Source organism: Leptodactylus fuscus, chromosome 7, assembly GCF_031893055.1.
Source record: "Leptodactylus fuscus isolate aLepFus1 chromosome 7, aLepFus1.hap2, whole genome shotgun sequence".
NCBI classification, from domain to species: Eukaryota; Metazoa; Chordata; class Amphibia; order Anura; family Leptodactylidae; genus Leptodactylus; species Leptodactylus fuscus.
In genome coordinates, this window is record NC_134271.1 from 141874875 (window position 1) to 141884874 (window position 10000).

At 40.2% G+C, this 10000-nt stretch overlaps 1 protein-coding gene across 1 annotated transcript in view; it reads left to right on the forward strand.

The window, feature by feature from the left end:
* The window catches only part of PEAR1 (platelet endothelial aggregation receptor 1), a 120071-nt gene that overhangs the window by 73107 nt on the left and 36964 nt on the right, over positions 1-10000 (forward strand). The gene's annotated exons all lie outside the window — the stretch shown is intronic.

The following is a 10000-nucleotide window of genomic DNA, read 5'->3' on the forward strand; positions in this document are numbered from 1 at the left end:
TCTGTGACATCACTGTGTGTATTATCCCTGTACTGTGACATCACTGTGTGTATTATCCCTGTACTGTGACATCACTGTGTGTATTATCTCTGTACTGTGACATCACTGTGTGTATTATCCCTGTACTGTGACATCACTGTGTGTATTATCTCTGTACTGTGACATCACTGTGTGTATTATCCTGTACTGTGACATCACTGTGTGTATTATCTCTGTACTGTGACATCACTGTGTGTATTATCCCTGTACTGTGACATCACTGTGTGTATTATCCTGTACTGTGACATCACTGTGTGTATTATCCCTGTACTGTGACATCACTGTGTGTATTATCCTGTACTGTGACATCACTGTGTGTATTATCCTGTACTGTGACATCACTGTGTGTATTATCCTGTACTGTGACATCACTGTGTGTATTATCCCTGTACTGTGACATCACTGTGTGTATTATCCTGTACTGTGACATCACTGTGTGTATTATCTCTGTACTGTGACATCACTGTGTGTATTATCCCTGTACTGTGACATCACTGTGTGTATTATCCTGTACTGTGACATCACTGTGTGTATTATCCCTGTACTGTGACATCACTGTGTGTATTATCTCTGTACTGTGACATCACTGTGTGTATTATCTCTGTACTGTGACATCACAGTGTGTATTATCTCTGTACTGTGACATCACTGTGTGTATTATCTCTGTACTGTGACATCACTGTGTGTATTATCTCTGTACTGTGACATCACTGTGTGTATTATCTCTGTACTGTGACATCACTGTGTGTATTATCCCTGTACTGTGACATCACTGTGTGTATTACTCTGTACTGTGACATCACTGTGTGTATTATCCCTGTACTGTGACATCACTGTGTGTATTATCTCTGTACTGTGACATCACTGTGTGTATTATCCTGTACTGTGACATCACTGTGTGTATTATCCCTGTACTGTGACATCACTGTGTGTATTATCTTGTATTGTGACATCACAGTGTGTATTATCCCTGTACTGTGACATCACTGTGTGTATTACCTCTGTACTGTGACATCACTGTGTGTATTATCCCTGTACTGTGACATCACTGTGTGTATTATCTCTGTACTGTGACATCACTGTGTGTATTATCCCTGTACTGTGACATCACTGTGTGTATTATCCCTGTACTGTGACATCACTGTGTGTATTATCTCTGTACTGTGACATCACTGTGTGTATTATCTCTGTACTATGACATCACTGTGTGTATTATCTCTGTACTGTGACATCACTGTGTGTATTATCCTGTACTGTGACATCACTGTGTGTATTATCTCTGTACTGTGACATCACTGTGTGTATTATCTCTGTACTGTGACATCACTGTGTGTATTATCTCTGTACTGTGACATCACTGTGTGTATTATCCTGTACTGTGACATCACTGTGTGTATTATCCCTGTACTGTGACATCACTGTGTGTATTATCTCTGTATTGTGACATCACAGTGTGTATTATCCCTGTACTGTGACATCACTGTGTGTATTACCTCTGTACTGTGACATCACTGTGTGTATTATCCCTGTACTGTGACATCACTGTGTGTATTATCTCTGTACTGTGACATCACTGTGTGTATTATCCCTGTACTGTGACATCACTGTGTGCATTATCCTGTACTGTGACATCACTGTGTGTATTATTCCTGTACTGTGACATCACAGTGTGTATTATCCCTGTACTGTGACATCACAGTCTGTATTATCCCTGTACTGTGACATCACTGTGTGTATTATCTCTGTACTGTGACATCACTGTGTGTATTATCCTGTACTGTGACATCACTGTGTGTATTATCTCTGTACTGTGACATCACTGTGTGTATTATCTCTGTACTGTGACATCACTGTGTGTATTATCTCTGTACTGTGACATCACAGTGTGTATTATCTCTGTACTGTGACATCACTGTGTGTATTATCTCTGTACTGTGACATCACTGTGTGTATTATCCCTGTACTGTGACATCACTGTGTGTATTATCCCTGTACTGTGACATCACTGTGTATTATCTCTGTACTGTGACATCACTGTGTGTATTATCCCTGTACTGTGACATCACTGTGTGTATTATCCTGTACTGTGACATCACTGTGTGTATTATCCCTGTACTGTGACATCACTGTGTGTATTATCTCTGTACTGTGACATCACTGTGTGTATTATCCTGTACTGTGACATCACTGTGTGTATTATCTCTGTACTGTGACATCACTGTGTGTAATATCTCTGTACCGTGACATCACTGTGTGTATTATCCCTGTACTGTGACATCACTGTGTGTATTATCTCTGTACTGTGACATCACTGTGTGTATTATCCTGTACTGTGACATCACTGTGTGTATTATCCCTGTACTGTGACATCACTGTGTGTATTATCCCTGTACTGTGACATCACTGTGTGTATTATCCTGTACTGTGACATCACTGTGTCTATTATCCCTGTACTGTGACATCACTGTGTGTATTATCCCTGTACTGTGACATCACTGTGTGTATTATCCTGTACTGTGACATCACTGTGTGTATTATACCAGTACTGTGACATCACTGTGTGTATTATCCTGTACTGTGACATCACTGTGTGTATTATCCTGTACTGTGACATCACTGTGTGTATTATCCCTGTACTGTGACATCACTGTGTGTATTATCTCTGTACTGTGACATCACTGTGTGTATTATCTCTGTACTGTGACATCACAGTGTGTATTATCTCTGTACTGTGACATCACTGTGTGTATTACCTCTGTACTGTGACATCACTGTGTGTATTATCCCTGTACTGTGACATCACTGTGTGTATTATCCCTGTACTGTGACATCACTGTGTGTATTACCTCTGTACTGTGACATCACTGTGTGTATTATCCCTGTACTGTGACATCACTGTGTGTATTACCTCTGTACTGTGACATCACTGTGTGTATTATCCCTGTACTGTGACATCACTGTGTGTATTATCTCTGTACTGTGACATCACTGTGTGTATTATCTCTGTACTGTGGCATCACTGTGTGTATTATCCCTGTACTGTGACATCACTGTGTGTATTATCCTGTACTGTGACATCACTGTGTGTATTATCCCTGTACTGTGACATCACTGTGTGTATTATCTCTGTATTGTGACATCACAGTGTGTATTATCCCTGTACTGTGACATCACTGTGTGTATTACCTCTGTACTGTGACATCACTGTGTGTATTATCCCTGTACTGTGACATCACTGTGTGTATTATCTCTGTACTGTGACATCACTGTGTGTTTTATCCCTGTACTGACATCACTGTGTGTATTATCCCTGTACTGTGACATCACTGTGTGTATTATCCCTGTACTGTGACATCACTGTGTGTATTATCTCTGTACTGTGACATCACTGTGTGTATTATCTCTGTACTGTGACATCACTGTGTGTATTATCTCTGTACTGTGACATCACTGTGTGTATTATCTCTGTACTGTGACATCACAGTGTGTATTATCCCTGTACTGTGACATCACTGTGTGTATTATCCCTGTACTGTGACCTCACTGTGTGTATTATCCCTGTACTGTGACATCACTGTGTGTATTATCCCTGTACTGTGACATCACAGTGTGTATTATCCCTGTACTGTGACATCACTGTGTGTATTATCTCTGTACTGTGACATCACTGTGTGTATTATCCTGTACTGTGACATCACTGTGTGTATTATCCTGTACTGTGACATCACTGTGTGTATTATACCTGTACTGTGACATCACTGTGTGTATTATCCCTGTACTGTGACATCACTGTGTGTATTATCCCTGTACTGTGACATCACTGTGTGTATTATCTCTGTACTGTGACATCACTGTGTGTATTATCCCTGTACTGTGACATCACTGTGTGTATTATCTCTGTACTGTGACATCACTGTGTGTATTATCCTGTACTGTGACATCACTGTGTGTATTATCTGTGTACTGTGACATCACTGTGTGTATTATCACTGTACTGTGACATCACTGTGTGTATTATCCTGTACTGTGACATCACTGTGTGTATTATCTCTGTACTGTGACATCACTGTGTGTATTATCCCTGTACTGTGACATCACTGTGTGTATTATCCTGTACTGTGACATCACTGTGTGTATTATACTGTACTGTGACATCACTGTGTGTATTATCCTTGTACTGTGACATCACTGTGTATATTATCTCTGTACTGTGACATCACTGTGTGTATTATCCCTGTACTGTGACATCACTGTGTGTATTATCCTGTACTGTGACATCACTGTGTGTATTATCCTGTACTGTGACATCACTGTGTGTATTATCTCTGTACTGTGACATCACTGTGTGTATTATCCTGTACTGTGACATCACTGTGTGTATTATCTTGTACTGTGACATCACTGTGTGTATTATCCTGTACTGTGACATCACTGTGTGTATTTTCTCTGTACTGTGACATCACTGTGTGTATTATCCTGTACTGTGACATCACTGTGTGTATTATCCTGTACTGTGACATCACTGTGTGTATTATCCTGTACTGTGACATCACTGTGTGTATTATCCTGTACTGTGACATCACTGTGTGTATTATCCTGTACTGTGACATCACTGTGTGTATTATCTCTGTACTGTGACATCACTGTGTGTATTATCTCTGTACTGTGACATCACTGTGTGTATTATCTCTGTACTGTGACATCACTGTGTGTATTATTCCTGTACTGTGACATCACAGTGTGTATTATCCCTGTACTGTGACATCACAGTCTGTATTATCCCTGTACTGTGACATCACTGTGTGTATTATCTCTGTACTGTGACATCACTGTGTGTATTATCCTGTACTGTGACATCACTGTGTGTATTATCTCTGTACTGTGACATCACTGTGTGTATTATCTCTGTACTGTGACATCACTGTGTGTATTATCTCTGTACTGTGACATCACAGTGTGTATTATCTCTGTACTGTGACATCACTGTGTGTATTATCTCTGTACTGTGACATCACTGTGTGTATTATCTCTGTACTGTGACATCACTGTGTGTATTATCTCTGTACTGTGACATCACAGTGTGTATTATCCCTGTACTGTGACATCACTGTGTGTATTACCTCTGTACTGTGACATCACTGTGTGTATTATCCCTGTACTGTGACATCACTGTGTGTATTATCCCTGTACTGTGACATCACTGTGTGTATTATCCCTGTACTGTGACATCACTGTGTGTATTATCTCTGTACTGTGACATCACTGTGTGTATTATCCTGTACTGTGACATCACTGTGTGTATTATCTCTGTACTGTGACATCACTGTGTGTAATATCTCTGTACCGTGACATCACTGTGTGTATTATCCCTGTACTGTGACATCACTGTGTGTATTATCTCTGTACTGTGACATCACTGTGTGTATTATCCTGTACTGTGACATCACTGTGTGTATTATCCCTGTACTGTGACATCACTGTGTGTATTATCCCTGTACTGTGACATCACTGTGTGTATTATCCTGTACTGTGACATCACTGTGTCTATTATCCCTGTACTGTGACATCACTGTGTGTATTATCCCTGTACTGTGACATCACTGTGTGTATTATCCTGTACTGTGACATCACTGTGTGTATTATACCAGTACTGTGACATCACTGTGTGTATTATCCTGTACTGTGACATCACTGTGTGTATTATCCTGTACTGAGACATCACTGTGTGTATTATCCCTGTACTGTGACATCACTGTGTGTATTATCTCTGTACTGTGACATCACTGTGTGTATTATCTCTGTACTGTGACATCACAGTGTGTATTATCTCTGTACTGTGACATCACTGTGTGTATTACCTCTGTACTGTGACATCACTGTGTGTATTATCCCTGTACTGTGACCTCACTGTGTGTATTATCCCTGTACTGTGACATCACTGTGTGTATTACCTCTGTACTGTGACATCACTGTGTGTATTACCTCTGTACTGTGACATCACTGTGTGTATTACCTCTGTACTGTGACATCACTGTGTGTATTATCCCTGTACTGTGACATCACTGTGTGTATTATCTCTGTACTGTGACATCACTGTGTGTATTATCTCTGTACTGTGACATCACTGTGTGTATTATCCCTGTACTGTGACATCACTGTGTGTATTATCCTGTACTGTGACATCACTGTGTGTATTATCCCTGTACTGTGACATCACTGTGTGTATTATCTCTGTATTGTGACATCACAGTGTGTATTATCCCTGTACTGTGACATCACTGTGTGTATTACCTCTGTACTGTGACATCACTGTGTGTATTATCCCTGTACTGTGACATCACTGTGTGTATTATCTCTGTACTGTGACATCACTGTGTGTTTTATCCCTGTACTGACATCACTGTGTGTATTATCCCTGTACTGTGACATCACTGTGTGTATTATCCCTGTACTGTGACATCACTGTGTGTATTATCTCTGTACTGTGACATCACTGTGTGTATTATCTCTGTACTGTGACATCACAGTGTGTATTATCCCTGTACTGTGACATCACTGTGTGTATTATCCCTGTACTGTGACCTCACTGTGTGTATTATCCCTGTACTGTGACATCACTGTGTGTATTATCCCTGTACTGTGACATCACAGTGTGTATTATCCCTGTACTGTGACATCACTGTGTGTATTATCTCTGTACTGTGACATCACTGTGTGTATTATCCTGTACTGTGACATCACTGTGTGTATTATCCTGTACTGTGACATCACTGTGTGTATTATACCTGTACTGTGACATCACTGTGTGTATTATCCCTGTACTGTGACATCACTGTGTGTATTATCCCTGTACTGTGACATCACTGTGTGTATTATCTCTGTACTGTGACATCACTGTGTGTATTATCCCTGTACTGTGACATCACTGTGTGTATTATCTCTGTACTGTGACATCACTGTGTGTATTATCCTGTACTGTGACATCACTGTGTGTATTATCTGTGTACTGTGACATCACTGTGTGTATTATCACTGTACTGTGACATCACTGTGTGTATTATCCTGTACTGTGACATCACTGTGTGTATTATCTCTGTACTGTGACATCACTGTGTGTATTATCCCTGTACTGTGACATCACTGTGTGTATTATCCTGTACTGTGACATCACTGTGTGTATTATCCCTGTACTGTGACATCACTGTGTGTATTATCTCTGTATTGTGACATCACAGTGTGTATTATCCCTGTACTGTGACATCACTGTGTGTATTACCTCTGTACTGTGACATCACTGTGTGTATTATCCCTGTACTGTGACATCACTGTGTGTATTATCTCTGTACTGTGACATCACTGTGTGTTTTATCCCTGTACTGACATCACTGTGTGTATTATCCCTGTACTGTGACATCACTGTGTGTATTATCCCTGTACTGTGACATCACTGTGTGTATTATCTCTGTACTGTGACATCACTGTGTGTATTATCTCTGTACTGTGACATCACAGTGTGTATTATCCCTGTACTGTGACATCACTGTGTGTATTATCCCTGTACTGTGACCTCACTGTGTGTATTATCCCTGTACTGTGACATCACTGTGTGTATTATCCCTGTACTGTGACATCACAGTGTGTATTATCCCTGTACTGTGACATCACTGTGTGTATTATCTCTGTACTGTGACATCACTGTGTGTATTATCCTGTACTGTGACATCACTGTGTGTATTATCCTGTACTGTGACATCACTGTGTGTATTATACCTGTACTGTGACATCACTGTGTGTATTATCCCTGTACTGTGACATCACTGTGTGTATTATCCCTGTACTGTGACATCACTGTGTGTATTATCTCTGTACTGTGACATCACTGTGTGTATTATCCCTGTACTGTGACATCACTGTGTGTATTATCTCTGTACTGTGACATCACTGTGTGTATTATCCTGTACTGTGACATCACTGTGTGTATTATCTGTGTACTGTGACATCACTGTGTGTATTATCACTGTACTGTGACATCACTGTGTGTATTATCCTGTACTGTGACATCACTGTGTGTATTATCTCTGTACTGTGACATCACTGTGTGTATTATCCCTGTACTGTGACATCACTGTGTGTATTATCCTGTACTGTGACATCACTGTGTGTATTATACTGTACTGTGACATCACTGTGTGTATTATCCTTGTACTGTGACATCACTGTGTATATTATCTCTGTACTGTGACATCACTGTGTGTATTATCCTGTACTGTGACATCACTGTGTGTATTATCCCTGTACTGTGACATCACTGTGTGTATTATCCTGTACTGTGACATCACTGTGTGTATTATTCTGTACTGTGACATCACTGTGTGTATTATCTCTGTACTGTGACATCACTGTGTGTATTATCCTGTACTGTGACATCACTGTGTGTATTATCCTGTACTGTGACATCACTGTGTGTATTATCCTGTACTGTGACATCACTGTGTGTATTATCTCTGTACTGTGACATCACTGTGTGTATTATCCTGTACTGTGACATCACTGTGTGTATTATCCTGTACTGTGACATCACTGTGTGTATTATCCCTGTACTGTGACATCACTGTGTGTATTATCTCTGTACTGTGACATCACTGTGTGTATTATCTCTGTACTGTGACATCACTGTGTGTATTATCTCTGTACTGTGACATCACTGTGTGTATTATCTCTGTACTGTGACATCACTGTGTGTATTATCCTGTACTGTGACATCACTGTGTGTATTATTTGTGTACTGTGACATCACTGTGTGTATTATCACTGTACTGTGACATCACTGTGTGTATTATCCTGTACTGTGACATCACTGTGTGTATTATCCTGTACTGTGACATCACTGTGTGTATTATCTCTGTACTGTGACATCACTGTGTATATTATCCTTGTACTGTGACATCACTGTGTGTATTATCCCTGTACTGTGACATCACTGTGTGTATTATCCCTGTACTGTGACATCACTGTGTGTATTATCCTGTACTGTGACATCACTGTGTGTATTATCCCTGTACTGTGACATCACTGTGTGTATTATCCTGTACTGTGACATCACTGTGTGTATTATCTCTGTACTGTGACATCACTGTGTGTATTATCTCTGTACTGTGACATCACTGTGTGTATTATCCTGTACTGTGACATCACTGTGTGTATTATCCCTGTACTGTGACATCGCTGTGTGTATTATCTCTGTACTGTGACATCACTGTGTGTATTATCCTGTACTGTGACATCACTGTGTATATTATCCTTGTACTGTGACATCACTGTGTGTATTATCCTGTACTGTGACATCACTGTGTATATTATCCTTGTACTGTGACATCACTGTGTGTATTATCCTGTACTGTGACATTACTGTGTGTATTATCCTGTACTGTGACATCACTGTTTGTTATTCCTGTATTGTGACATCACTGTGTGTATTATCCCTGTACTGTGACATCACTGTGTGTATTATCCCTGTACTGTGACATCACTGTGTGTATTATCCCTGTACTGTGACATCACTGTGTGTATTATCCCTGTACTGTGACATCACTGTGTGTATTATCTCTGTACTGTGACATCACTGTGTGTATTATCCCTGTACTGTGACATCACTGTGTGTATTATCCCTGTACTGTGACATCACTGTGTGTATTATCCCTGTACTGTGACATCACTGTGTGTATTATCTCTGTACTGTGACATCACTGTGTGTATTATCCCTGTACTGTGACATCACTGTGTGTATTATCCCTGTACTGTGACATCACTGTGTGTATTATCCTGTACTGTGACATCACTGTGTGTATTATCCTGTACTGTGACATCACTGTGTGTATTATCTCTGTACTGTGACATCACTGTGCGTATTATCTCTGTACTGTGACATCACTGTGTGTATTATCCCTGTACTGTGACATCG